The sequence below is a fragment of the Leopardus geoffroyi genome, chromosome A3 (assembly GCF_018350155.1).
Source record: "Leopardus geoffroyi isolate Oge1 chromosome A3, O.geoffroyi_Oge1_pat1.0, whole genome shotgun sequence".
Lineage (NCBI taxonomy): Eukaryota > Metazoa > Chordata > Mammalia > Carnivora > Felidae > Leopardus > Leopardus geoffroyi.
The window spans coordinates 3805525-3832715 of NC_059336.1; the positions used below are offsets into that span (position 1 = coordinate 3805525).

Genomic DNA, 27191 nt, shown 5'->3' on the forward strand with positions numbered 1-27191 from the left:
AGAGGATAAATGGCAGTGGCAATCTTGATAAATTTTTTGGTCTGTAGTTTGAATGATTCTTGTGATAGTAGTCGATATTCTTGTAACAGAACCCAAGGATATCTGCCTGATGCACAGAAAAGCCAATCACTGGGACATCAGGTACACAGCAAGGAAAGAGTTTATTCGAGAGGCAGCCAAATGAGGAGATGGGAGGGCAAGCCTCAAATCCACCTCCCAACAGGGGGAAAGAACAAGTTTTCTTATAATCATAAGAGCTGAGATTACATATTGGTGTAAAGGGTGGGGAGACATGACTATCCATGAGGAATGGTGGACTCTGAGCATTGTGCAAATACCTATGTAAGATACATCCCATGTTCACTTTGGGGTGGAGACTTAACATCAGGATGAGGCAAAATTCAGCCCCTAATGCCAGGAGGTGACCTTAGGACAAGGAGAAGGGGCCGTGGGCATATGCTCCAAGAGGTGGTATAAACTGGATGGGGCCTTGGGCTCGTCATCTTGGGTAAGGAATGCACGGCCTTGCTTGTTCAAAGGCTAAGACTATATCAGGTGACCTTGAGTCTAGCTTCTGCAGAGACAGCCTGTGGGTTCATTACTGGGGTCTGAAAAGACACAGTAGCCGCTTTGGGGGGAAACAATTCTCTGAACAACAAGTTTCAACCCCACACTGCCATAGGTGTGAAAGTTGTCCAAACATGATCTGTTGTGGTGATTTCTCTAAAGTTTATATGAAGTCATTCAGCTTTAGCTTGTAGGGCTTTGGGGAAAAAGGCAACTTTATTTAAGATTGAATTCAAAATTTGTTAAAAACAGATACAAATAAAAAGGCAATTTTAGATGTTAATGATACTATGTCAGAAGCGTGGGAGAAAAATTGAAAATGTTGATTATTGGGGCACCTGGTGGCTCAGTAGGCTAAGCTTAAGACTTCGGCTTAGGTCATGATCTCACGGTTCGTGAATTTGAGGGCCACGTTGGGCTCTGTGCTGACAGCATAGTTTATTTACCCACTTGGCTACTAAGAGACATCTCGGTTGCTTCCGAGTTTTGGCAATTATGAATAAAATATGTGCGTGCAGGTTTTCGTGTAGCCATTCTGAGAGATGTGTAGTGGCATCTCGTTGTTGTTTCAATTCCCATTTCCCCAATGAATAGGACGTGAAGCATCTTTTCATATGACTATTTGCATCTCTATATCTTCTTTGGGGAGGTTGGGATGCTTGGCCCATTCTTCAACCAGGTTGTGTGTTTTCTTATGGTTGAGTTTTAAGAGTTCTCTGCATGGTTTGGTGGTAGCTTATGGTTGAGTTTTAAGAGTTCTCTGCATGGCTTGGTGGTAGTCCTTCATCAGATGTGTCTTTTGAGAATATTTTTCCCACAGTCTGTGGCTCTTCTCATTCTTTGACTCCCATTCATGAAGACTGACCAGGCGACAGCCACTGCTGAGTCCCGATCTGCCCACAGCGGAGACCAACACTGAATACCCAATATGGCACCATTCCCTGGGCACTTGGGGCTCCCCATGCCTCTGAATCAACAGGCAAAGAAGGGAGTTACAGTGTTGGCTACAGTGGTTGATCCTGACTACTGAGGGGAATTGGACTGCTACTCCCCAGAGGAGGTGAGGAAGAGCATGTTGGGATACAGGACATCCAGGAGGGCTACTAATGGCTCAGACTCTCCAGGAATGAAAGTTTGGGTCACCTGCCAGGAAAGCACCACAAGCAGCTGGGGCAATGGGAGCACTGAATGGGGAGCGGGAGGAGCGGATTCTAAATAGCCACTGTGACCGCGTGACCCGTCGTAGGAAGTGAGGGATGCAATTGTCATGAGCATTTCCTCTCATTTTGTCGTGAATACCTTTATGTATATACAGATCTGTATCGGGCAAATATCCTTGCCTTCTTTCCTCTCGTATTTCCTTATCATGTAATGTAAGCTTTATTCACTTTATGTAAGTGATTATGTAGCGTTAATTTTCCATAATAGTATATGTGAGTTATAACTTATCAGGAGGAGAGTAAATGTCACTCAAGGACTAGCCTTCCTCCTCTGCGGAAGGAATTAGTGCATTTCTGATGTACGCAGGATGGTGGTTGTATCATGTTGGGAGAAATTATTACCTCATTATTGTCTTTATTTGGAGAGCAGGTTTGGTTTAAGGGGATGGATATGGGTGCCCAGGTGACAAGCAGGGGAAGTGTGGTGATTAATTTTGTGTCACCTTGACTGGGCTAAGGGGTGCTTAGCTGGCGAAATTTCTGGGGGTGTGTCTATGATGGTGTTTCCAGCGGAGATTAGCATGTGAATCAGTAGACTGAATTAAGAAGATGCCCTCACCAGTGCAGGTGGACACCATCCAAGTCACCGGGAGCCTGAACGTAACAAAAAACCAGAGGAAGGGAGAATTTGTTCCCTCTGCTTGAGCTGAGACATCTGTCTTCTGCCCTAGCACATCTGTCCTCCTGGTTCTAGGGCATTTGGACTCAGACTGGGACTCAGCATCGCCCCCCACCCTCAGATTCCCAGCCCATCTATGCCACTGAATCACATCACCAACTTTCCTGGGTATCCAGCGTGCAGACAGCACATGCTTGGACTTCTCAGCCACATAACTGCATGAGCCAATCCTATAATAAATTTTCTCCTCCCTCCCTCTCTCCCCCCTCCCCCCTCCCTTCCTTTCTGCCTGCCTGCCTTCCTTACCATCTATCTATCTATCTATCTATCTCTTTCTATCTATCATCTGTCAATCAATCTATCATCTATCTCTCTATTATCAATCTATCATCTATCTATCTATCTATCTATCTATCTATCTATCTATCTATTATCATCTCTTGGTTCTGTTTCTCTGGAGATCCTGACTTAGCAGGATTCTTGTTAAATTGGACAGCACAGAGGTGAACAAGGATTCCAGAAGTCAGAGCTAGTCGGGTAGTGTTTGGTCAACCAGAGCATCTTTGTCCCTGTGGTGTGACACACGTGTGCTTGCGCATTTGAAGGCCATTATGTTTGTGACCATTTGTTTTACACATTAAAAATCATTACCGTACAACCCAGCAATTGCACTACTAGGTATTTATCCAAAGGATACAAAAATGCTCATTCGGAGGGGCACATACACCCCGATGTTTATAGCAGTGCTATAAACAGCAGCCAGATTATGGAAAGAGCCCAAATGTCCATCGACTGATGAATGGATAAAGAAGACGTGGTATAGACACCCAATGGAATATTACTCGGCGATCAAAAAGAATGAAATCTTGCCATTTGCAACTACGTGCACGGAACTATAGGGTATTATGCTAAGCGAAATAAGTCAGTCAGAGAAAGACAAATATCATATGATTATACACATGTGGAATTTAAGAAACAAAATAGATGAACATAGGGGAAGGGAAGGAAAAAAAGATAAAAAACAGAGAGGAAGGCAAACCATAAGAGACTCTTAAATACAGAGAACAACCTGAGGGTTGCTGGAGGGGAGGGGAGTGGGGGGATGGGCTAGATGGGGGATGGGCACGAAGGAGGGCACGTGTTGGGACGAGCACTGGGTGTCGTATGCAAGTGACGAGTCACTGGGCTCTGCTCCTGAAACCAATACTACACTATCTGTTCACTGGCTTGAATTTAAATGAAAGAAAACAAGAAAAAGAAAAAACTCGATACACTGCCTAAGATTCCCCTTTGCTTTTTGGCGACTTTCCATCTCATTTTTCTGCCTCCCGACCCCACGTCATAAACGTGTGGCCAACTCCCTGTGGCTTTTCTCCGGATCTGGCCCCGCAGACCTCGCTGACTTGGCACTCCTGAATCCCAGCTGCCGTCTCCCCAGGCCTGTGGGATTTCCAGAAACCCTGGTGGCCTCACTGCCTCTTTGCAGGGACCTGGGGTTCTCGGTCTCTCCCTCGTGTCAGGAGTCAGCAGACGCCTGAAGGGAGAGCAGAATGTGGGCTCCCACAGCTCTTTCTTCCCTTTGCTTGGAGACCTCAGCCCCAAACGTCCTGGCCACCCGACAGCTCTCCTGGCGTCGCCCAGACCCTCCTTGCCTTTTCCTGATGTTCTCAGGCAGCGACAGCCCAGGGCAGCTGCTCCACGGAAATCTCCCGGATCCTAGAGGCTTCACCTCTGGCTACGCCACCTCCCGAATACAAATAACAGAGAGTGCCAAGTCAGAGCGGGTCGTAGGGCGTCCGGAATCCGTTCTGATTTTATTATATCACTTCTGTGGATTCCGAAGTGCAGGGTGTCTCACGTGGTGTCTGCGGATGTTGCAAAAGTAGTCCAGAAGGTCCCAGCGTCCTCAGAGGATTTTTCAAATTTCTGTGTTTTCATTTCCAAAGTAGTTTTTAAAAATCTATCGCCAGTTATTAAAAAAAAAAAAACAAAAAAACAAAAACAAAAACAAAAAGCTCCTCACTCAGTGTTATTTGCAGTTGAGAACATATTCCTACAACACCTTGGATTTTTCCACCGTGATTTCACAGTCTGGGGCCACACATTCACTTAGGGGATGGAGGGCTCTCTTCAGGTTCTTCCTTCAGAGGAAATCCCACACCAGGCAAGGGGGCCGGCGTGACAGAAACAGGTGCATCTCCGCGAAGTCGGTGTCTCGTGTGGTCGTTGAGAGACGTCCCTGCAAGGATTCCTCTGACATTTATGCTGAGGCTTCTGTAAGGAGAGATGACCTTTCATTGGCTCCCAGCAGGGACGAGATAGTTAAACATGGTGCATGCAGTGTGACAGCCACATATTAACAATGCAATAATATTTGTGGTGTGTCCCTTGTATATTATTTTTTAATGTTTATTTATTTACTTTGAGACAGAATGAGAGTGAGTGGGCAGAGAGAGAGAGAATCCCAAGTAGGCTCTGAGCTATCAGCACAGAGCCCCACATGGGACTCGAACTTATGAACAGTGAGATCGTGACCCGAGCTGAAAATCAAGAGTCAGGTTGAGCCACCCAGGGGCCCCTCCCTTGTCTATTCTTTAAGAACATTTGAATTGTGCCATCTACCCCACATCTCTGTTCCTGTTTCAGTATAAAAGTAATTATCCACAGCTCGGCCCTCTCGGGAAAGGTATGATTTTTACATTGGGAATCTGGAGAAGGTTCCAGAGTGCACCTGCCCCTCGAGTGGCCCTGCTCTGGTGGCAGCTGGGCTCGGCGGTTCCTGGCCTTCACGGACGGGGTTCCCTGATGTGGGGCAAACCCATGTTGCCATTGGAAATTCCTGGAACCTCATGCCCCCTCTGCAGCCGGGAGAGGGTACCCAGGTCTTCTGGTGGCACAGACGCCCCCACACCTGCTCGACCTATTGTGCTCACTTGCTCAGGTGCTCCCGGTTACCCACCCACGTCTCAGGCCTTGTCACTGCCATTCCTGCCTCTCTTGAATGCTGCTGACCTCCCCTGTTCAGTGCTGATCCCCCCCGTTCAGTGTTGACCTCCCCCATTCAGTGCTGACCTCCCCTGTTCAGTGCTGACCTCCCCCGTTCGGTACTGACCTCCCCCATTCGGTGCTGACCTCCCCCATTCGGTGCTGACCTCCCCCGTTCGGTGCTGATCCCCCCCACTTGGTGTTGTGTTGACCTCCCCCATTCAGTGCTGACCTCCCCCGTTCGGTGCTGACCTCCCCTGTTCAGTGTTAACCTCCCTCATTGGGTGCTGACCTCCCCCGTTCAGTGCTGACCTCCCCCATTCGGTGCTGACCTCCCCCATTTGGTGCTGACCTCCCCCGTTCAGTGCTGATCCCCCATTTGGTGCTGACCTCCCCCCCATTCTGTGCTGACCTCCCCCTTTCAGCTCTGATCCCCCCCAACGGTGTTGTGTTGACCTCCCCCGTTTGGTGCTGACCTCTCCCGTTCGATGCTGACCTCCCCTGTTCAGTGTTGACCTCCCCCATTGGGTGCTGACCTCCCCCGTTCGGTACTGACCTCCCCCGTTCGGTGCTGACCTCCCCCGTTCGGTGCTGACCTCACCCGTTCAGTGTTGACCTCCCCCGTTCGGTGCTGACCTCCCCCATTTGGTGCTGACCTCCCCCCCATTCTGTGCTGACCTCCCCCTTTCAGCTCTGATCCCCCCCAACGGTGTTGTGTTGACCTCCCCCGTTTGGTGCTGACCTCTCCCGTTCGATGCTGACCTCCCCTGTTCAGTGTTGACCTCCCCCATTGGGTGCTGACCTCCCCCGTTCGGTACTGACCTCCCCCGTTCGGTGCTGACCTCCCCCGTTCGGTGCTGACCTCGCCCGTTCGGTGTTGACCTCCCCCGTTCGGTGCTGACCTCCCCCATTTGGTGCTGACCTCCCCCATTTGGTGCTGACCTCCCCCGTTCGGTGCTGACCTCGCCCGTTCAGTGTTGACCTCCCCCGTTCGGTGCTGACCTCCCCCATTTGGTGCTGACCTCCCCCATTTGGTGCTGACCTCCCCCGTTCGGTGCTGACCTCGCCCGTTCAGTGTTGACCTCCCCCATTCGGTGCTGACCTCCCCCATTCGGTGCTGACCTCCCCAATTTGGTGCTGACCTCCCCTGTTCGGTGCTGACCTCCCCCATTTGATGCTGACCTCCCCCGTTCAGTACTGACCTCCCCCGTTCGGTGCTGACCTCCCCTGTTCAGTGTTGACTTCCCCCATTGGGTGCTGACCTCCCCCGTTCAGTGCTGACCTCCCCCATTTGATGCTGACCTCCCCCGTTCGGTACTGACCTCTCCCATTCGGTGCTGACCTCCCCCGTTCAGTGCTGACCTCCCCCGTTCGGTGCTGACCTCCCCCGTTCGGTGTTGACCTCCCCCGTTCGGTGCTGACCTCCCCTGTTCGGTGTTGACCTCCCCCGTTCGGTGCTGACCTCCCCCATTTGGTGCTGACCTCCCCCCCATTCGGTGCTCACCTCCCCCATTTGGTGCTGACCTCCCCCGTTCAGTGCTGATCCTCCCCCGTTCGGTGCTGACCTCCCCCATTCGGTGCTGACCTCCCCCATTCGGTGCTCAGCATTAGGCACCCGGTGCTTCCTGGGCACGTGTCTGCGTGGGCCCTGGGCTAGCAACAGGTGCCAGACACAGAGCAGGCACACCAGCAGAGTGACCCATGGTGGTGACAGTGTGACAGCCCCATGGGAGCAGTGAGCTCGATGTGCAGCCGAGCATGGGGGAGACGACACCTAACTTAGCTGTTTTGGGCGGCACAGGGTTTTGCGATGGTCGTGAATGACAATTCCCGAAGGCCATCGGTGGGGACGGGAGTGGGGGGTGCTTAAAGTCCTTGGCCACTGCGATCTCCACGCTCTTTAGCAAACATTGTCCCCGATGCTTGCGAGCACTTCTGACAGGGACAGAGCGGGAGGGTGGAGGGGCCGGGAGCGCCGGCTAGAGCCCCTCAGGGCACCCACTGCGACCGGGAGGTCCGGCGCCCTCCTCCGCCGGCTGGTTTTGCTGTCCGGTGGGTATGATGGGATGTCGGCTCACCCGGCCCGGTGTCCAGCACATGGTGGGAAGCCTTCAGCCCGCGGAAGCTCTTTCCTCCTCAGATTTTCCCACTATTTTATGGCCCATCTGACTCTGACACCAGCTTCAAACGGGCCACGCTGGCACCGAAAAGGCAGCAGCCAAAGAGGCCTTTGGAGCAGAGAGATCAGACAGACAGGCCGGGAGGGAGGGAGGGGCCCAGGGCTCCCGTCCCACTCGCGGGCTCCCCTGCCCCATTTATCCCTTCAGACTGGGGCGCCTCTCAGCCCCGCATCAGGCCTCAGGGAGGCCCTTGTATAAACATCATGCATTTTCCTAGGATATCTGTTTTACTCAGATTTTTTTTTCCGACGAATTGATCACTTTGGTATGAACACAAAAGCTGAGAATCGAGAAGGCAGAGGACAAATGATCTACGATTTTTAAGGGCTTAAGAGGGGCATCACCATTAACCAAGGCGCTTGCATCATCAGTACCCCACCGCCCGGCCCTCTCCTCCCTGCAGAGCCCAGCAGGGACCCTGTTTCGGGGACTGCTCCCTGCAGAGGTGAAGTTGAGGGCCTGTGCAATTCTCCTGTCAACCACTAGAGGGACACACGCCAGAACCGAGCAGCAGAAACACCGTCTGAGTTTCTGAGCCCGGCTGACCCTGAGCCCGAGGGTCCTGCCTCAGTCACACCCGGCTGCCCCTGGAGAGCTGGCCTGCGGTGTAAACATAGTTCTCGGTGTCTAGATGCAAGATAACACAAAGTTTCATTTCAGACCCACCTCCAATCCATCGCAGGGAACACTGCGGTTAGGGAAGCTCCCTGAGAAGGTAGGGAGGTTTGAGGCTGCTCGGTGATGTGCCTCGTGAAGGGGGGCGGTGCCAGGAGCTATTGCTTTAAGATACTTTAAGAAAACAGGGGTTTATAGGCGGGATGCTTATAATAAAATTGGCCAAATGTTGGACACTGCTGGGGCTTGGAGGAGGGCGTGTGGAGATTTATTATTCTATTCTCTTTACTTCTAAGAGGCTTGGGCTTTTCCAGAACGAACAGGAATATTGATACTCCTGTGCCTTTCTCTTGGAGACGCTGCCCATCTGGGATAGGTTCACGATCCCCTCTAGTGGTGGCTGGGAAGACGGCGGCGGCTGAGTCCTGCAAGCCTGGGTCGGAATCTTGTGGAAGAAATGCGCCAGGTGCCCCGCAGAGGGCGTGGGCTGGGCCAGGGGGCGGAGGAGGGTTCAAAGCCAGAGAACTTTACGTACCAATTGCTACACAGTGCTTCCAAATTAACTGCTCACGTGGGGATGTTTTCTTAAAAAAGAATTAAAATGGAATTTTTCGTTCTCAAACGTTCAAGGTAAACAATCTTGCAGGCTTGTATCCCCGATTCACATAACTTCCAGCTCAGGCCGAGGACCCCCCGGGTTGGTGAGTAGCCATCACACTGAGAGCCAGGAGCTCGGAGCCCACGTGGGTCACCGCGTGGAGCCAGTCCCGGGACCGGGTGGGCGACCCAAGCCTCGCCCAGGTCTGTTTCGTGCCCTGACCCTGGTTTGAATTCCCTCCTCTCCCTCACTGTCCTGCTCTCTTGTTGGTGAGCCGTTCTGAGCCCCCGTAGCGGTCTGTGAGAGGAAAGGGGCATGAGCCAACACCTGACATCGGTGGTATGATTTTAAATTAGCTTCTATTGATGGAAGATCCCGTGTGCTGTGCAGGCTCCCGTCACCGATGCCGGGCACACGGAAGGTGGGGGCCACGCCGTCCGTTTGCAGGAGGACACAGGTGTTCGGGGAGGTCACATGGCTGCACCGGATCCGGGTACAGTGTGCCCTGGGGTCCACCACCTGGGGATGGAGGGACGGCACAGCTGCAGCCCAGGTACCCCGGGCCCCTCCTGGGGCACCCACTCGGTCCCACGGAGTAACCGCCTGCAGCTCTCAGGGACCGGGGAGAACAGTTACGACCCACCAGCGGTGCAAGGGCCCAGGAGGTAGACGAGAGCATAACGAAACCGTCGTCATCAAATATGGAAAAGAGGGCTTTCTCTAGAGCAATCGGTTTGCTTGGATCTCACGGTCACGGAGTCGTGTAACTCAGTAGGTCTCAAACGAGCGTTTGCGGACCCAGGGTGGGGACATGCCAGGTGTGTTTGGGATGAGAAAAGCGTGGGGCCCTTCCCGAGAAATTTTTCCTATGGCAGGTTTGTTGTTTGTTGTTTTTTGGGGGGAGGGGTTGGTTTTGGTTTTTTTTGTTTTGTTTTGTTTTGTTTTGTTTGCAAGGAAAAACGTAAATCAGCAACAATAGCAAAAACTGGCTTTAGCAGCCTGGTGACAAAACCCACCGTTGCAGTGCCCATACATGACTGAGACGTCATAGTCCTGAGTTTCATTCTCCTAAATCAGTGTTTTTGAACCTCATGTCCTCAGACACGGTCTGGGAGGCTCTGAGAAACTTCCCATTGAAAGTGAACTGGGCTCAAGTCCGAGAACACGGCAGCAGGGGGTCGGAGCTCCCCCTTGTGGCTGCTGGAAAAAAAGACGCATTCCACTTCCTCCATTTTTCCCTGAAACCACCGTTTTTCTCCGAAACCACAGTTCTCAATCGGTTTGCTCATGTGACTCCTTCGCACTCTTAACAAATGTTGAGGATCCTAGGGTGCCTGAGTGGCTCAGTCATTGAGCGTCCATCTTTGGCTCAGGTCATGATCTTGTGGTTTGTGAGTTTGAGCCCTGTGTCGGGCTCTGCGCGGAGGGCTCATAGCTCGGAGCCTGCTTTGGATTCTGTGTCTCCCTCTCTCTCTGCCCCTCCCCTGCTTGCTCTCTGTCTGTCTCTCAAAAATAAATGAACATAAAAAAGGCTTTTTTTAAATGTGGAGGATTCCAAAAAGCTTTTGGTTTCTGCAGAGTAGACAGGTAGAGGGATTTACGGTGTTTGATACAAAAATCTGAAAATTTAAAAATGCTTATGTAGTAATTAAAATTTTAAAAAATAGAGCCAATATGTTGCTGGGGAGAATGTCAACAGTGAGGCCACTCTGGAAACTGGACGGCAGCCCCTCGTACCGTTAAGCGTATGTTGATCACAGGCCCAGCAACTCCACTGCTGGGCGTTTATCCCAGAGAAACGAGGGCACAGTCATCCACGCACAGTACAGGAGTATATTCATATACAGCATAATTCACAGTAACCACAATTGGAGAGACCCAAATCTCCAGCGATTGCTGAATGGATAAACACACTGTTGGCACATGCAAACAATAAAAAATGAACAAAATATTAATACAGATACCAACATGGATGGGCCTCAAAAACTCCTATCTCTAACATATGGAAGAGTCCTAAAATCTGAGAAGTCAAGGAAAGCTCAAAGTTTAAGAAACAAGCTGAAGACATAAACGAAGAAGTCACAGAGAAATAAGTAAAAATATTCCCTAACCACGTGAAAAGATACTGTGCCTCATTTATGAGAAATACAAATTAAAAGTGTATCAAGATGTAATCATCACTTAACAAATCGAAAAAAAATCCAAAAGTTTGTAGCACGCCCTGCCGGTAACGCTGTGGAGAAACAGACACTCTCTCTCGCTGCCCCTGGGGCGGCTCGTCCCCAGCAGCGGGAAGCTTTGGCTTCCAAGAGGCAACTCCTTGGAAGGCCACCCTCTGACCTGCCCATTCTACTTCTAGGACTCTCCCCAAAGAAACAGAGGAAAAATATCAAAAGCAGCATGCAAAAGGGACATATAAGTATATCCACAATGAAATAATGGAAATGCAGACAGAAATCTAATAAACTCGGTGGCCGTTTGGGGAGGAAAACACTAGAACAGAAATGGTAGGGCTGACGCATCACTTCTCTGGGTGCCATCTTTATGTAATTTTGCGTTTGCAATTCTGTAAATGTTTTTGTATGATTTACAAAAGATTTCGTTTAAAAGGAAAAAAAGCAATCCCTAAAATTTTAAAACAAAAGGAAACACACAAACCCAAATTCTATCAGACTGGTAGCGTCATAACATAGAGAAAATCCTTGGTTCAATGGACTTTAAAAACACATTTTTGAGGGGCGCCTGGGTGGCTCAGTCGGTTGAGCATCCGACTTCAGCTCGGGTCATGATCCAAGGGTCAAGGGATTGAGCCCCGAGTAGGACTCCATGCTGAACGTGGAGCCTGCTTAAGATTCTCTCTCTCCCTCTCCCTCTGCCCATCCCCCTGCTTACATTCTCTTCCTCTCTCAAAAGATACATATCAGCATAAACTTATCAGTTTTCTTTGAAATAATTTTTCTCTGTTTAATAAAAATATTTAGAAGACTACGACCCAGTATATTTAAAAACGAGCCCCCCTCGCATACAGATGGTGCTTTCTAAACACCAACTCCATCCTATTATCCTGAAAAACTGGTCGAAAAACTATCTCGACTGTCCCGTGTGGACTCGAGTCCGGAGTTACCAGCTGTGGCGAAAGAAAGAGTCTTCTCTGCGAGGAATAAGCTTAGGAATTCCCTGAGCTTGCACGATGGGTTAGCAAGGCGTAAAGAAATAGGAAGTCACAGGATGAGAGCATCCAAGATGAGGTGAGCAAGATCAGGTATTCAGGGCAGAAGCGCCCCCCAACTTACTACAATAGCAGAAAGCTGCTTTCAAAGGAAGGAAGGATCAAAATAGATAAACAGGAAAATAGGGCTATGGGCCGTGGCAGGGCGAAGTTGCCCAGAGAGGAGCTAATTAGCAAAAGAAAGGTGCCTTGTTGACCCTGAGGTAGCAGTCTCCGTCTTGTCTCCCAAGCTAGCTAAGATAAACAGATGTGGTGCCTCACGCCTGCCGTAAACAACCATCTGCCCGGCACCAGGACTTTGTTTTGCATTGACCCAAACCCCTAACACCACGTATCTTCAAAACCCCCTTTCTCTCACACCCGTGAGTTAACGTCCATGGTTTCATTGGCTCTTTGTGCACGGCCATCACGCTTGTAAGTCTTCTGAGCCTAATGAAAACGGAGCAAAGGCCCTGACTCGGGGCTCTTGTCTCCTCCTGGACGTTAGCCTCTCTCGCATTTTAATCCTACGTCTGCTCTCTTGCCGGACGAGAGAGAACTCCAGGCCCGGATTCTACGACACTTCTCCAGCTAAGAAATTCAGGGGGAATGACAGATTTTTAAAAATTACCTTTTTTGATCCCCCAATGACAGTGGATGTAGGCAATGATTATTCCTGGACGCTGAAACCATGACGTGCAATGTCGCTGGTACCATCACAGTGGCTCAGCCAGCTGACAACGCTCGAGCCAACTGTTGTTCAAGTTCACCTTCACGAAAGCGAGACAATGAAACATGCGCCACACGGCGCTCGCCTGTGAAAGATTCTTGCCTCATACGCTGAAGATGAATCTAATGATACTTCTGGATTAGACATCGATTTGCACGAACTACAAGAAACAGAGGAAGAGTTTTAAGTACCACACAAAGGAGCCATCAGCCAAATCCAGAATAGGAGTCATTCCAACAACTGTGTGGCAGGGTCTGTGCTGGAGTGGAGTGGGGCGGGGCCCACGCAGGGGAGGGGGGCAGCGGCCGGTCGCACAGCACAAGGGAGTTAGGAAAAGCACACCAAAATGCAAAGGCAAATGGCAATCAATCAATCGATGCTGAGCTTTGCTTATCACCAAAGAAGTGCTGATTAAAATTCATTGAGACGGCACTTCCCTTTGGTCAGTTTGCCTCAGATCCAAAAGTTTGACACCTTCTCTGTTGGCAAGACTGTGAACTAGGCATTCCTGTCAGCTGCTGATCTGAAGAAAAAAACAGTTGGACCCCTGAGAAGGGGAATCTGACGTTTCTTGGTTTAGGAAAACAGCAGTATGTGCATTTCCCCTCGAACCCAGGATTCCGACCTCCAGGAATTCACGGTAAGGATTCATGGGCAGAAAACACAAAAAGGCATATGCATAAGGCTAATCATGGCAGCTCTTTTTGCAATGTCAAACATCTGGAAACGATTCAAATGTCCACCAAGAGGGGCCTGGTTGGATACGGCGTGGGGCAACGGAGCATCATTCTGCCGATGAAGGAGTGTTTTCACATATGGCTCCGGAGGGCTCCCAGGATGAAGTATTCATTGAAAATGCAAGTGGAGAAAATTGTATACAGTCTGCTACCATTTACCCAAGAAAGGGGGGCACAAATGTGTGTGTATGCTTGAATATACTAAAGAGCAGGAGGGGTGCCTGGGTGGCGCAGTCGGTTAAGCGTCCGACTTCAGCCAGGTCACGATCTCGCGGTCCGATCTCGCGGTCCGTGAGTTCGAGCCCCGCGTCGGGCTCTGGGCTGATGGCTCAGAGCCTGGAGCCTGTTTCCGATTCTGTGTCTCCCTCTCTCTCTGCCCCTCCCCCGTTCATGCTCTGTCTCTCTCTGTCCCAAAAATAAATAAACGTTGAAAAAAAAATTTTTTTTAAATAAAGAGCAGGAAAGTGTTAAAAATGTAAGTCTACTTACAGAAAGAGAAGGGACCAGCATGGAGGAGACAGGGGTATGAGCTAGACTTGTTATGAAAAATCCTGTCTGTAGATAAGATTCTGGAGCCAGGCAAATATTTTTATATAATTATACAAAATTAATTTCATCTACATAAAATGAACAATTAGTAAGTAGCAGTAAAATGATATAATTATACACTAAAATTATGTAATTATATAGGGATGATTCTTTTTTACAAAAATCAATCCTGACTACCCACAACGAAGAGGAAGCAATGAAACCTCTTTGTATATCAAGTTGGTTAGAATAGTGACACAGAGGAACTCTCGTTGCTGACTTTAAAACAGTTGACAGTGTATATCCTTAGGATATGATACCAAACAAGAAAAAAAAAATGTATTGGAAACAATTCTTACGCTGATTTTAGTAACCTGAATTTTGCTGGTAGTGATGTATTTTTATTCTGAGAGTGTTTGCTGTCTGCTGTAGGAGAAAGCAGCTGTGGTGACTTTGACATTGGGAGCTGGAATTTTAGGCTGGGAGAAAGATGATACGCATATAGGATCCATGAGGTCAGTGAAATTTCTGCAAGCCTGAAGTTGATTTGAAAGTACCATTGTGACTCAGGATGCATTTTATCTTTAAAAAAATTTTTTTAAATGTTTCTTTATTTTTGAGAGAGAGAGAGAGAGAGAGAGACAGAGCACAAGCAGGGGAGGGGCGGAGAAGGAGAGAGACACAGAATCGGAAGCAGGCTCCAGGCTCTGAGCTGTCATCACAGAGCCCGATGTGGGAATGGAACCCACAAACTGCGAAATCATGACCTGAGCTTAAGTTGGACACTTAACTGCCTGAGCCACCCACGTGCCCTGCATTTTATCTTTAAAATATGCATATTTCCTAGTTCTGCCCACTGACGAGATCTGAGAACAATGGCCTCGACATGACAGAAGTGCTGGGCACCCACAGCCCACAGATGGTGGTCTCTACATCCCCGACCTGGAAAACCAGCCAGAACTCCCTGGAGAAATAAGTGATTCCAGGTCTGGGGCAGGACATGTCGCAGACGATCCCAGAGTACTTACGCTCTCCGAGCGTGCTGAGCACAAATAAGAAAGGCTCAGCCGCCAGCCTGAATGAGGTCTACCCAAAAATGGGCTAATTGGAGCTAATGATTGCAATGAATTAAAATATACAAACAACGTTGGAGCAGCTGGGTGGCTCAGTCGGTGACGTGTCTGACTCTCGATTTCGGCTCAGGTCATGATCTCACGGTTCGTGGGTTCGAGCCCTGCATCGGACTCTGTGCAGACACAACAGAGCCTGCTTGGGATTCTCCCTCTCCCTCTCTTTCCGTCCCCCTCCCCATCCTTCTCTCTCTCTCTCTCTCTCTCTCAAAATAAATAAATAAATAAACTTAAAAATGCATACGCACAATGTTTAAATCTACAAAATCATGACAAGGCTAAGCAAAGCCTAATTGGCCATGTGTTAAGGATGCTAGGAAGCCAACCAATATTTTGAATACTGGTTTAAAAGAAGAGAAAATAAGATCAACCCTTTTCTTGTCCTTCCTAAACAAACTACACCACAGGGTGACGGAAGGGTTGGTGAAGGAAACCTGACTTTATGAAGTGCTTCAGCTCCGTGTAATCAATGAAGAAGGAACAATGGATTGGGAATATGATGCTGTTGCAGCCCCTAACGGCAACGGATTCAGGCAATAGTTGTAAATGGCTCATAAGATGAGGGACAGACATCATGGGCCCCTGATGGCTGCAGACAAGTTCTCCTAGGAAACACTCTCGTCCCCTGCATCGCCCGAAACGAATAAGCCTCTAGCTCCAGCTATCAATTTATAGGAGGGGCAGAAATCCGGAGGATAGGGCGCCTGGGTGGCTCAGTTGGTTGAGCGTCCAACTCTTGGTTTTGGCTCAGGTCATGATCCCGGGGTCGTGGGATCAAGCCCCATGTCGGGCTCCACACTGAGCACGGAGCCTGTCTGAGATTCTCTCTCTCTCTCTCTCTCTCTCTCTCTCTCTCTCTCTCTCTCTCCCTTTGTGTCCTTCCCCAGCTTGCTCTTGTTACAGGTTACAGATTCCGAGACCAAAGAGACATATAACTAATTGGGATGAAAGCTCCTTATCTGGGGACTGATTTGAACGAACAACCACTCAGCAAAACCACAGGGGGCGTGACAGCATGTGCAGAATCCATGGAAACTTCACATGCTCACTTCCGTAAGCCGGATGTGTTTGTGTTGAGTAACGTGATCCGATTTTCAGTCTTCTAATTGGAGGGTATAAGGGGCCTCGGTGTGGCCCTGACGTCACCTAGTTCCAGCCCATGGACAAGGGCCCCTGAGGGGGAGCAGCTCCCACCTGAGAGGCTGGGCACCCCCCGCCTCACGCGCAGCCCCCGCGCCCGGGCCCGGGAGGCAGGTGGCTGGGCTACACCTCACCTGGTCCACTTCGTGTCCCGACTCACCCCGCATCTCTGTCCTGCTCCCACGTACGTGACCCTCTGAGCCCCTCCAGCAGGCAGCCACAGCGATTTGATAAAGTAGGAGCCCCCGCGTACAGGGGGGCCGTCTCGTGCCAGGGCCTGCGTGAGGCATCCCTCACACTCTCTCCCGCTCGGTCCTACAAGGCAGATGCCGACTGTCATTTGACAGAGGACATTGTAGCCGGAAGTCTCATTAATTCACAAGCGGTCACGCAGCTGCCCCCACATCATTCATTCATCCTTCCCGGTTCTGAGCCCGAGTCACATCGTACTTGGGGCAGAGGCTTGGAGGGTGATTATTCCTATCTCATGTGCCGACCGCCTCCCCCCCCCCACCCCCGCCAGCCCCGTCCTAGGCCAGTAACCAACCTATCATCACCCTCTTACTAGCCACCCAACTGCAGGGAGAAATAAGTCCACATTGTTCGACGACAGGTGTGTTCCTGGGGTCTTTGGCTAGAGGACACAGACGTGGACTTCCGTGGCCTGTTCTAAACAGTCCTGAGCTGAGCACCGTAGAGGCCGCGGCCCTAAGATTAATGTCCTTTAAAAAACTGGACATGAGACAGAAAGAGCGTGACGGGAAGATATGGGGAGAACGCCACATAAAGGAAGATGGCCATCTACGCCTGAGGCCGCCAGAAGCTGGGAGGGAGGCCTAGAACGGATTCTCCCCCAGGGCCCTGCAGATACCTTGACCTCAGACTTCTGGACTCCAGCCTGTGAACAATACATTCCCATCGTCCTAAGCCACCTGCTCGGCTGAGGCAGCCCCAGCAGACCAACACGTCTCCAGACCCACGGCAGTGTGCAAAGTATCCCGGAGGGAAAGTCCCAGCACATCGCATAGTAAAAACAACTTCCCATCAGGGATACGTGCCTTCAACAATAGCCAAATCATGGAAAGAGCCCACATGTCCATCAACTGACGAATGGATAAAGAAGATGTGGTGTATAGACACAATGGAATACTACTTGGCAATGACAAAGAGTGAAATCCGGCCATTTGTAGCAACGTGGATGGAACTGGAGGGTATTATGCTGAGTGAAATAAGCCAGGCAGAGAAAGACAGATATCATATGCTCTCACTCATATGTGAAACTTGAGAAACTTGACAGAAGACCATGGGGGAAGGGAAGGGGAAAAAATAGTTTCAAACAGAGAGGGAGGGAGGCGAACCCTAAGAGACTCTTAAATACGGAGAATGGAGGGTTGATGGGGGGGGATGGGGGAGAGGGGGAAATGGGGGATGGGCACCGAGGAGGGCATTTGCTGGGATGAGCACTGGGTGTTGTGGGTAAGCCATGAATCACGGCAATCTCCTCCTGAAACCAAGGGCACACTGTATATGCTGTGTGTTAGCTAACTTGACAATAAATTAGATTAAAAAATTAATTAACCCCCCACAGTAAATTCCCTTTCCAAGTATAAAAACAAAATTACCCTGAAAAATCCACTAGGAATGCATTTTCACAACCTAGTACGCTGTATTCTTTTTTTTTTTTTTTTAAGTTTATTTACTTATTTTGAGAGAGACAACAGAGACAGCATGAGTCGGGGAGGGCCAGAGAGGGAGAGAGCGAAAACCCCAAGCAGGCTCCATATTGTCAGTGCAGAACCTGACTCGGGGCTTGAACTCATGAGCCACGAGGTCATGACCTGAGCCCAAAACAAAAGTAGGATGCCTAACCGACTGAGCCCCCCAGGTGCCCTGAGTAAGTTGTATTCTTAAGTGGAGGTTTTTAGCACTGGGGTCTTCAGATCTGTCCTGAAGGTTTTAAGGATGATTTTCACTCGGAAGTGAAGTTTCTTGGGCTTGAGGTATACAGGTGCCTCTCCATGGGCTTCCCCTGGGGCAGGTGCCAGGCGAGGACGTGGCTTCTGGGGCCAGTGGCCTGGCCTGAGTGGGTCACCCGATCTCTCTATGCCTCTGTTATTCTATCTACAAAATGGGGCTATTGATAGTTTATCACTCGGTGTGTTTGTGTGGATTAAATCCGTTAACATTTGTGTGATCGGCTGAACAACGTCCCCTCCAAACATGCCCGCGTCCTCATGCCGGGAGCCTGCGAGGGCAGCCTTACGTGGACGAGGCATCTGTGCAGATACGGCGAAATTGAGGATCTTAGATGGGGAGGTTACCCTGCATCAGTGGGTGGGCCCTAATGTGGCACCTGCCTCCGTGTGAGACGCACCGAGGAGAAGGTGGTGTGGGGACAGAGCCCCCGCCCGTTAGTTAAGGCAGGAATGACAGGAGTCAAGGATGGGGCCACGAGCCGGACAATGCAGCCACCAGGCCTGTTAGCGGGACGGCTGGTTGGCCCATTGGCTGAGACATCCCCACCCCCGAGGCCGGGGCCCGGGCAGAGGAGAGGCCCGTGTGTGAACGTGCGGGTCTGCAAGGGAGGCAGAGAACGTGCTGTCATTCAGAAGCAACGTTCGGGGCTGGGTGTCCAGTGACCGGGGCCGGGCGTTGGGCCGGAGGCGGCCAGAGGAAGGGGCGGATGTGAGAGGGAAAGCGGGAAGCGGAGACGGCCCTGCCCTCGGACCTCAGAAACGGTCCTCGTCCTGCCCTTCGCGGACGACCCCGTCTGGACGGGCAGCCGGTTCAGCTGCTGAGTGGCGACGGGGGAATGGGGACGGCTGGCGGCCGGGGCACCGTGTGGGCGGCAAGGGGCTTCCTTCTGGGCTCAGCGGGAAGCACAGTGCTGGGCGTCTGGTCCAGGAGGAAGGGTGTGCCAGCAGCGCCCGCACACACTCTGCAAGGGCCGTGCGTTGTTACGACTGCCGGAGACTGTGAAACAGCCATGCTCGGGCCCCTCTGTCCACTTGAGTCGCTGAGCACGTTCTCAGGACCATCCCACGGGAGGGGGACACGCAGTCAGGCTGCAGGACTCTGGCAAGGAGGTGGCCCCCACCAAGAAACTAGGACCCACAGAAGCATCAGAGGGAGGCAGGAAGCAGGCAGGGGCCCCGACGTGACTTGAAAACAAGCGAGGGGCACCTGGGTGGCTCAGTCAAGGTTGAGCGTCCGACTTCGGCTCAGGTCATGATCTCACGGTTCGTGGGTTCGAGGCCCACCTTGGGCTCTGTGCTGACAGCTCGGAGCCTGGAGCCTACTTCCGATTCTCTCTCTCTCTCTCTGTCCCTCCCCTGCTCACGCTCTGTCTCTCTCTGTCTCTCAAAAATAAACATTAAAAGAAGAAGAAGAAAACAAGCAACGATTCTAATATCCAAAAGCATCCAGAACAGTCAGCTGTCACTGCTCTGCCCCCGGGGGCACCCTGCACCGTGGAGGTGACGAGTGAAAAGGCTACTCCAGAGATCACAAGAAGCGTCACGGATTTTCCCATCAAAACCCTCTGGAGTCGAACAAATAGAACTCACCACCTCCCCTGCCGAGTTACGGGTGAGGGCATGAACGCATTCAATTGTCTTCATTTCCCCCCTTGAGCTTTACAATTAATGGAAATTTCGTGTTTACTGCCTAATATGGGCATGTTTCTTTGGGTATAAAATGGTGGCATTTACAAAAATACCTTGCAAGTTGCAAGTTAAAAGACGTACCAGGTCTGTCCTCAGGCTTTCCGTCACCCCCCTGGAGGCCAAGTGACCCACAGGCTCAGAACCCAGCACGTGGCCACCTGCCTCGGGCGGGTCTGGACAGTAAGGGGAGGGACGCTCCGTCCACCCCCTGCCGTCCATCTGCGGCCGACTTTCTTGGTCGCACCACCTTTCGAATTTACCTCAGCTTTGGGCTCCCGAACCCCTCTCGGGTTGGAGAGAGGACACAGTCACATGCCTCACAGGGGTGGTTTGACTGACCCAGGAGCCACCGTTACGTGAAAGCCTGGAGGTTCCCTCTCGGAGGTCTGGATGGGGGCCCGACACGGGAAGAAACCAAGTCACGCGTTTTAGTTATTTCTTCGAAATGCATTCAAAGTCTGTATTCCAGGCACAACACAGCTGCGGTCACGTACATGGAAAATTCGTTTGTTTGATCAAAGACTTCACACAAAAGAAAGTTCCCCGTGCAACCAAGGCGTGAAGAACTCTGATCTAGGAGATGTGCCTCAGGGGCTCGACTCCCCTGAGTGCTTTCCACGTGTTCTACTTTGAAAGCCATGAGAGAGGTTGCTTATTGTGCCTCAGTCTACCCACATTGCAAATAGGACGGTTAGGATGAAAAGCCATAGTCCACATAACATACATGGGATCCTGCCTGGACCGAATGGGCTCTGCGTATCACCGTCAGTGAGTCTTAGGCTCTCACACGCGTCACATCATCCACACCCTGCCCGGTCCTTGGCATGCAGCCCCGGGCTCCTTGTGGGACCAAGCCCAGGCTGACAAGAATGAGTTTAGAAATAAGTCAGCAGTCCCTCCTAGCCGGTAGACAGTTCTCGTTCCTGGTTTCAGTCGACAGTACTCTCCATTTTTCCCCCTTTGCCTCATTTCTGACTTTCTTTGCCGTCTGTGCCTAATTTCTGTCTTGTTGCTATATTCTGCATTTCTCTGTGCCCCATCTTCAGCCAGCTTCAAGCAGCGACGTCTTACCTTTATGGAAGGTCTTCTGGGCACCGCGCTGGGCGATCCCGTTCACGGCATCACGTCCTCAAGACAAGAGTCTCAGGGAGAAATTATGGCCCATGTTCTATGGTCACGTGCCCCGAACGTTTACATCATCTACCCTCGAACATATCCCTGGAGCTACCAGCGGTGAAAAGCAGAGGGGGGAAAACCCGTTGAGTCATTGAGTCACAACAAAACAAAGCATCAGGACGCGACTCAGGGGGCAAGAGCCCGAGACCGCCAGCAGCCCACGTCAGGAGCGAAAAGAGAACACCGTGGCTATAGACACTGCACAGATAAAAGAATACGAGGAGGAAATTGGTGCCCAGAAGCTTGAACGTTCCGATAATGGACAATTTTTTTTAAGCCAGGTTATTAAAACTGACGCAAGAAGAATAAAAATCCTAATAAGCAGCCTTGGCTCTTCCCAGGAGTGGTTACATCAGACTCTCTGGATGTGTGGCCAAAGCACCAGGGTTTCCAGACTCTTCCTGGTGACTGTCAGGTGCAGCCGGGGCTGACAACCTGGGGCCGGCGGGCAGCCCTAGGTCATGTACAAAACCGTGTACCTCACAGGCCTTGCAGCGAGGGTGACCGGCACTCCAGGCTCGCAGGGACTTTCAGGCCAAAACTAGGGGTCCGGTACAGACCAGGCAGCTGGTCACCCCCATCTACAGCCTGGTGGAGACGCTACAGGGGCGGGAGCACAGGACGGTCCTAGGGTGCCCAGCTCACGCCCACGTGCCTAGGGCTTTCCTGCCTTTTGCAGGGGAAGTCATGTACCAGGAAGCTCCAGTCCCGGGCAGACTGGGGTGGTTGTTACCCTAGCTGGTGAGGGCAGAGAGGACAAAGAGAACCAGAGAAAATAACAATGACGGGGCGCCCGGGGGGCTCAGTCGGTTAAGCCTCCGACTCTTGGTTTCGACTCAGGTCACGATCTCACAGTTCCTGAGCTCAAGCCCCACGTTGGGCTCTGTGCTGACCATGCAGAGCCTGCTTGGGATTCTCTCTCTCCCTCTCTCTCCGCCCTTTCCCCAGCTCGCTTGCTCGCTCAGTCTCAAAATAAACATTTAAAGAAAAGAACCCGGAAGTGTCACGAGATGGATGCTTTCCTCTCTCACACTGATGTCCTGGGGTCTCCTCTGGGCAGCGTCTCTTAGCCCTGGCCTCGTGTTGGAATCGTGAAAGGGGGCAGGGAGGGCTTTTAAACTCCAATACCTGGGTCCCAGCCCCAAGATTCAGGTCTGTGTTTCCCGTGCGTCGAAAGGTCCACGACCTGGGCGGCTTAACGCAACAGGAACGTGTGGCCCGGTTGTCCGGAGGCCAGAAATCTGAAATCAAGGTGACGGCTGAGCTGCGCTCCTTCTGAGACCGTGGGTTGGACCTGTCCTTGCCGCTTCCCCCCCCCCTTCTGGAGGTGGCCTGCGCTCGGTGGCTTACAGCTGCCTCACCCCTGTCTCTGTGGTCACGCGGCCTTCTCCCTGGGTGCCTGTGTCTCTTTTCCTCTTCTTATAAGGCCACGAGTCCTTGACAACCACCAACGATTTTCCATTTCTGTGAATGCGACCACTCTGGACCTTCTGCAAGTAGGATCCTACGGTGTCTGTGGCTGGCTCACTTCCCTTTGTATCATATCCACAAGGTTGCATTTTTCAATATAAATATACTTTTTCCACATCAAATTCTTTTTAATGTTTTTAATGTTTATTTCTGAGAGGCAGAGAAAGAGACAGAGTGTGAGTGGGGGAGGAACAGAGAGAGGGAGGGAGACACAGAATCGGAAGCAGGCTCCAGGCTCTAAGCTGTCAGCACAGAGCCCAATGTGGGGCTCGAACCCACAAACCTTGAGATCAGGACGTGAGCCGAAATCAGTTTTTTCACCATCTGAGCCCCTCAAAAATTTTTCTTTTAGAGAGAGAGAGAGAGAGAGAGAGAGAGAGCATGAGGGGGAAGAGAGGGGCAGAGAGAGAGAATCTCAAGTAGGCTCTAGGCTCAGCATGGAGCCCTACACGGGGCTCGATCCCACAACACTGGCATCACGACCTGAGCTGAAATCAAGACCACCACATCAAACTCCTAATGAAAACATGCCCTGGCTTTGTCCTGCAGCCTTACATAACCCCCAACACACCGATGGGGTACCCTGGGAGTTAGCCCAGCATGAGCCGGTGCCCCTGGGCACAGCCTGGGCACCCACCCCGGGCCCATCTGCCATCCTGGCCCTGTGCTCATTCCCCGGGCAGCCCCTCTTTCCCCTGCTCCCAACCATAGGCTTGGTTCTGCCGCTCTGGTTTATGAGCCATTGTGAGCCCAAGGGGCCCTCTTTGAAAGGAAAGGAGTGTGTGAATAAACCCCTAACAATGGGGATTTGATTAAAACGCTAGCTCCTGCCATCGAGGGCCCTTCAGGCCCCTCGTGAGGGGTTTCACACACCTCTCCCACTCCATCCCACACCAATGGGAAAGATGAAGGTTTATTACTCTCATTTGATAGAAGCCATTATCGTCCAAAAAGGTTAATTAATTTTCAGAAGGTCACATGGCTGGGTTGAAATGAATCTTTCGGGCCATATCGGGGCGGAAGGACACAGGCATCACCCAGGTTTGGGTGGCAGATCGACCGCCCCAGAGTCCAGGCCCATGGGGAAGAAGTCTGTAATGCAATAACGATGCTGGCCAGGGGCAAGGGAGGGATGGGACCCTAACAGATGACCAACCAAAATGGTTTGCCCAAGACTGGGGCGTTTTCGGGGGGGAGTTGACTGAGTAAGGGCCCCCCAAGGTGCGCACTTCCTAATCCTTTGAATTTGAGAAACAAATTCAAACACAGGTCCGAGAAACACAGGTAGCTGCTCAAGCCTCTGCAGATCCCACGGACCTCAGAGCTGTCTCTGCACCGTCTAGGGCCATCGTAAGGGGATGGGGTGCCTGTCAGCTCTGGAGCGGGCAGGGGCAATTACACACCAGCAAACCCCTAAAGATTGGCTTTCCAGAAAACCAAAATACGCACACAGGTATAGGCACATGTTTGCGTTTGTTACAAAGCTTACTGACATAAAGGGTATGTAGGGAACAACCCACAAATCCTAAGTTACGACGCTCTATTGTAAATTCGTCACAGCTGTAACTTCAGCCGACATTGTATTTCTTGCAAAATCCATTGTCAGCTTTTGAAATTCTATTGCCAACAATGGAATCGCATTAGCAGGCTATGAATGAGCACTTGACTGATATGGGAGTCGGCATAGAATTCGGCTCCCTTCGTTGACAAACAATTACAGTTCCGACCTGAATGCGAGTTGATATTTTCATTTATGTTAACTAGGAAGATGGAAGTAAGATTACAAAGACACGTGTCAAAACTTCAGTCATCTGACAATGATGCGAGTGCCTTCCTTGCTGAATTAGATAATCGTTTTCAAATACTGAAGGAATATTTCCTCGATGTTTTCGTGCCCTTCACAATGGAACAGCTACAGACGGGACAAATTCAAGGTTAATTTGCGTTATTAACCTGGTTCTATCACTTCATGAAGTCTAGATAATCGACAAGACAATATAAGAAGGACTGACTTCTGTGGTGTAAATACTCCCATCAGAGATGATTTTCAGGTACTGACGTGACGTTGCTGGTGACTGGGAAGAGACGCAGACCAGGGCTCGGTATTTCTGTTGCTCAGACACAATGGGTATAAATGACCCCAAGGACACAGATAATAGCAAAATGGAGTTTAAAAATTAGGAAGTGATTTTTGAGCTTTTGAATAATTATTTGCTTTGGTTTCTTATATCATTTTTTTAATTTTAAGACTGAAATTTTTTATTTTTAATAATGGCTATGGTTACCAAACAGCTTAAAAAATTCCTAAAAATTTCACCACCGGCTCTGCTGAGCCATTCCTTGTATAAAGCTAGAGAAGGTAGCTTAAAGTAGTTAACTTAAGCACCATTTTTTGTTTTGAAGTGCCTTGTACATGTGTTAGGAAGGTAGATCTCATGTTCAGTGTTCTCATACACCAAAAACAAACAAACAGAAAACACAAAAAAACAAAGAGACACGAGGAAACTCTGGAAGGTGGTGGATATGTCCATGACCTTGACTGTGGGGAGGGATGTGTCCATGATCTTGACTGTGGGGAGGGATGTGTCCATGATCTTGACTGTGGGGAAGGATGTGTCCACGACCTTGACTGTGGGGATGGCATCATGGGTATTTGTATATATCCAAACTCATCAAACTATACACATGAGATATGTGCATTCTTTGTATATGAATTATAACTCAATAAAGGCGTTAAAAAGAGGGTACACCATTGATACTAAATAGCATTATGTGGATACATTTCATAAATTCGATGAAATGAATGAATTCCTTGAAGGACAAAAAGTTCCAAAACAGATTTAAAAGGAAGTAGGAAAACTAAATACATCTATATCAATCAAGAAACTATGGGGTGCCTGGGTGGCTTAGTCGGTTAAGCGTACAACTTCTGCTCAGGTCATGATCTCACAGTCTGTGGGTTTGAGCCCCTCGTCGGGCTCTGTGCTGACAGCTCAGAGCCTGGAACCTGCTTCCGATTCTGTGTCTCCCTCTCTCTCTCTGCCCCTCCCCTGCTCGTGCTCTGTCTCTCTCTCTCTCTCTCTCTCTCTCCAAAAAAATAAACAAACATTAAAAAAAATTTACAGAAACTGAATTCACAATTGAAAACCATTCCACAAAGATAACATGATAATGAATGTTAGCAAATTCCAAGGAATCAAAAAAAGCTCTATTTTTAAAAGTTTCATATTCGTTGTTGTAACTAATAAATGAATTTTATGATCTTTGCTAATTTTTACAAAAGAAGGTCGACCAGAATCTGGAGAGGGATTGCTTTGATCAATATACAAGACCAGTGGTGTTTCTACATACACTAGCAAATGACTGGAAAAGGAAATTGTAAGATACCATCACAACACATGAAACAGTGACAAATTTAACCACATAGATTCAAGATCAATATATCGTCAACTACAAAACCTTGCCGGGAGCAGCTAAAAAGGACCGCCACAAATAGAAACATCACATTCACGATTGGGAGACTTGGTGTTAGTCTGTAGATTTAGGGCGACCGCAATCAAACTCTCAGCAGGCTTTGTTTTGTAAATTTAACAATCTGGTCGTCAAGTGCACGTGGACATATGAAGGACCTAGAATCGCCCAGATGACTCTGAAACAGAAAGACAAAGTTGGTGGGCTTATACTACCTGACTTACGGCTTTTGGTAAAGCAGTCATCAAGAGAGTATGGTGTTGCTTTATGACAGACACATAGGTCGATGGAATAGACGAGTGAGTTCAAAAATGGATCCTCCCATGGATGATCAAGTGATTCTCAGTAAGGTACCAAGCATCTGCCATGAGAAAGGAGAATTTTCAGAGTGGTGCTGGAAAAACTGAATATCCATATTGGGGAGGGGGATTCTTGATACTGTCAACATATAATATATACAAAAATGAGGGTGTCTGGGTGGCTCAGTCTGTTAAGAATCTAACTCTTGATCTCAGCTCAGGTCATGACCTCAGGGTTGTGAGATCGAACCCCGTGTCAGGCTCTACACTAGGCATGGGGCCTATTTGGGATTCACTCTTTTCCTCGCTCTTTGCTCCTCCCCCCCAACTCACACACACACACTCTCTCTCTCAAATAAAATACAATAAAAATACAAAAATGAACTCAAAGTTGATCAGAAACCTAAATATAAAAGTCAATATTACCATGTGTCTAAAAAAAAACACCAAAGGAGAAAATCTTTACCATCTTAGCAGAGACCTTAGAGCTGATACAAAAAAACATGGGCTATAAATAAAAAGTTGGTATATCTTTAATTTTAAAAACGAGGTCTAATGGAAGCATTCACCTAAGAAAAATGAACACCAGGTCAACAGAAAGCATACGAACGCTCACAGGAGCTTTATCCATGGTGACCAAACTTGGAAACAACCCAAATGTCCCTCCACAGATGAATAGATAGTTACGCATCCATGCAATTGAATGCTAGTCAGCAATAACAAATTACAGACACACTCAAAACATGAATGGCTCTCAAAAACATTTGCACGATGAAAGAAGCCAGGCGCGGAAATGGCTGTACGAGTTCATTTATGTGGAAATGAAGAAAACGCAAAATTATCTGTAGCGACA

At 49.8% G+C, this 27191-nt stretch overlaps 1 long non-coding RNA gene across 1 annotated transcript; it reads left to right on the forward strand.

The window, feature by feature from the left end:
• The first annotated feature begins 931 nt into the window (after positions 1-931).
• LOC123579609 lies at positions 932-26429 on the forward strand. The gene is made up of 4 exons (XR_006702844.1): positions 932-1345; positions 4677-4682; positions 15536-15540; positions 26418-26429. It is a non-coding gene; the product is annotated as an uncharacterized LOC123579609 (long non-coding RNA).
• The last annotated feature ends 762 nt before the right edge of the window (positions 26430-27191 follow it).